A 2,500-nucleotide genomic window follows, 5' to 3' on the forward strand; every position below is an offset into this window, starting at 1 on the left:
GTCAAGGGGGTGTGGCCGTAAGCGAGAGCAAGGCTCGCTGGCACCCTTCTTATTGAGAGGACAGCTCCGTCACCTCTTTTACGACGCTGCTTTTTTTCTCTTGCGTTTTTCTCTTCTTCCCACGTTCTCTCTCTTCACTGCCTTCGTCCCCGCTCTATTTCACTTCAGCCTTTCACTTTTGCTTCCTTCCAATGAGGACGGAGCTGCGGGAGAAAGGGCGCTATAGAGGATCGCTGTGGAGAGCTGCTGCTGTGCTTTGACATCTGAGCTCTGTGGAAAACGATCTCAATACAATTCTGAAAAACGCGACTCTCCGAACGCCAGCCGAACAAGTCTCCACAGCCGAAGCGCTGTGTCTCTTTTCAGCTGGCGATAAACCTTTCCTCGATCCGTTGCGGACTTGTAAAACTGTTCCTGATCAGAATAAAAAACGCTCACGCTAATACACAAGCACCCGTGTCTCGCCAAAGCTGACAAATAAACAGACGGACAAGCCGCACTGCACGTGTGAACAGGGGAATGAGCGAGCGAGCGGGGATAGGGCGCCTCCTGCGCTTAAAAGCTTACAGCACCTGGTATTCCCAGGCGGTCTCCCATCCAAGTACTAACCAGGCCCATCCATGTTTAGCTTCCGAGATCAGACGAGATCAGGCGTGCTCAAGGGGGAGTGGCCGTAAGCAAGAGCAAAGCTCGCTGGCACCCTTCTTATTGAGAGGACAGCTCCGTCACCTCTTTAACGACGCTGCTTTTTTTCCCTTGCGTTTTTCTCTTCTTCCCACGTTCTCTCTCTTCACTGCCTTCGTCCCCGCTCTATTTCACTTCAGCCTTTCACTCTTGCTTCCTTCCAATGAGGACTGAGCTGCGGGAGAAAGGGCGCTATAGAGGATCGCTGTGGAGAGCTGCTGCTGTGCTTTGACATCTGAGCTCTGTGGAAAACGATCTCAATACAATTCTGAAAAACGCGACTCTCCGAACGCCAGCCGAACAAGTCTCCACAGCCTATGCGCTGTGTCTCTTTTCAGCTGGCGATAAACCTTTCCTCGATTCTTTGCGGACTTGTTAAACTGTTCCTGATCAGAATAAAAAACACTCACGCTAATACACAAGCACCCGTGTCTCGCCAAAGCTGACAAATAAACAGACGGACAAGCCACACTGCACGTGTGAACAGGGGAATGAGCGAGCGAGCGGGGATAGGGCGCCTCCTGCGCTTAAAAGCTTACAGCACCTGGTATTCCCAGGCGGTCTCCCATCCAAGTACTAACCAGGCCCATCCCTGTTTAGCTTCCGAGATCAGACGAGATCAGGCGTGCTCAAGGGGGTGTGGCCGTAAGCGAGAGCAAGGCTCGCTGGCACCCTTCTTATTGAGAGGACAGCTCCGTCACCTCTTTTACGACGCTGCTTTTTTTCCCTTGCGTTTTTCTCTTCTTCCCACGTTCTCTCTCTTCACTGCCTTCGTCCCCGCTCTATTTCACTTCAGCCTTTCACTCTTGCTTCCTTCCAATGAGGACGGAGCTGCGGGAGAAAGGGCGCTATAGAGGATCGCTGTGGAGAGCTGCTGCTGTGCTTTGACATCTGAGCTCTGTGGAAAACGATCTCAATACAATTCTGAAAAACGCGACTCTCCGAACGCCAGCCGAACAAGTCTCCACAGCCGAAGCGCTGTGTCTCTTTTCAGCTGGCGATAAACCTTTCCTCGATCCTTTGCGGACTTGTAAAACTGTTCCTGATCAGAATAAAAAACGCTCACGCTAATACACAAGCACCCGTGTCTCGCCAAAGCTGAGAAATAAACAGACGGACAAGCCGCACTGCACGTGTGAACAGGGGAATGAGCGAGCGAGCGGGGATACGGCGCCTCCTGCGCTTAAAAGCTTACAGCACCTGGTATTCCCAGGCGGTCTCCCATCCAAGTACTAACCAGGCCCATCCCTGTTTAGCTTCCAAGATCAGATGAGATCAGGCGTGGTCAAGGGGGTGTGGCCGTAAGCGAGAGCAAGGCTCGCTGGCACCCTTCTTATTGAGAGGACAGCTCCGTCACCTCTTTTTCGACGCTGCTTTTTTCCCTTGCGTTTTTCTCTTCTTCCCACGTTCTCTCTCTTCACTGCCTTCGTCCCCGCTCTATTTCACTTCAGCCTTTCACTTTTGCTTCCTTCCAATGAGGACGGAGCTGCGGGAGAAAGGGCGCTATAGAGGATCGCTGTGGAGAGCTGCTGCTGTGCTTTGACATCTGAGCTCTGTGGAAAACAATCTCAATAAAATTCTGAAAAACGCGAGTCTCCGAACGCCAGCCGAACAAGTCTCCACAGCCGAAGCGCTGTGTCTCTTTTCAGCTGGCGATAAACCTTTCCTCGATCCTTTGCGGACTTGTAAAACTGTTCCTGATCAGAATAAAAAACGCTCACGCTAATACACAAGCACCCGTGTCTCGCCAAAGCTGACAAATAAACAGACGGACAAGCCGCACTGCACGTGTGAACAGGGGAATGAGCGAGCGAGC

General features: G+C 52.0%; 4 non-coding genes and 1 pseudogene across 4 annotated transcripts in view; all 5 read right to left on the reverse strand.

Annotated features, from left to right (window-relative positions):
* LOC138217703 (5S ribosomal RNA) overlaps positions 1–23 on the reverse strand; it is a 119-nt gene extending 96 nt beyond the window's left edge. The window contains exon 1 of the ribosomal RNA XR_011181415.1: positions 1–23. This exon is cut by the window's left edge and continues 96 nt beyond it. This is a non-coding gene — a ribosomal RNA (5S ribosomal RNA).
* LOC138242774 (zinc finger and SCAN domain-containing protein 2-like) overlaps positions 1–2,500 on the reverse strand; it is a 587,776-nt pseudogene that overhangs the window by 440,812 nt on the left and 144,464 nt on the right.
* Positions 561–679, reverse strand: LOC138216682 (5S ribosomal RNA). Its single transcript, XR_011180394.1, has one exon. It is a non-coding gene; the product is annotated as a 5S ribosomal RNA (ribosomal RNA).
* LOC138243934 (5S ribosomal RNA) lies at positions 1,217–1,335 on the reverse strand. The gene has a single exon (XR_011192548.1). It is a non-coding gene; the product is annotated as a 5S ribosomal RNA (ribosomal RNA).
* Positions 1,873–1,991, reverse strand: LOC138245449 (5S ribosomal RNA). Its single transcript, XR_011194059.1, has one exon. It is a non-coding gene; the product is annotated as a 5S ribosomal RNA (ribosomal RNA).

The sequence above is a fragment of the Lepisosteus oculatus genome, chromosome 14, assembly GCF_040954835.1.
Source record: "Lepisosteus oculatus isolate fLepOcu1 chromosome 14, fLepOcu1.hap2, whole genome shotgun sequence".
Classification (NCBI taxonomy): domain Eukaryota; kingdom Metazoa; phylum Chordata; class Actinopteri; order Semionotiformes; family Lepisosteidae; genus Lepisosteus; species Lepisosteus oculatus.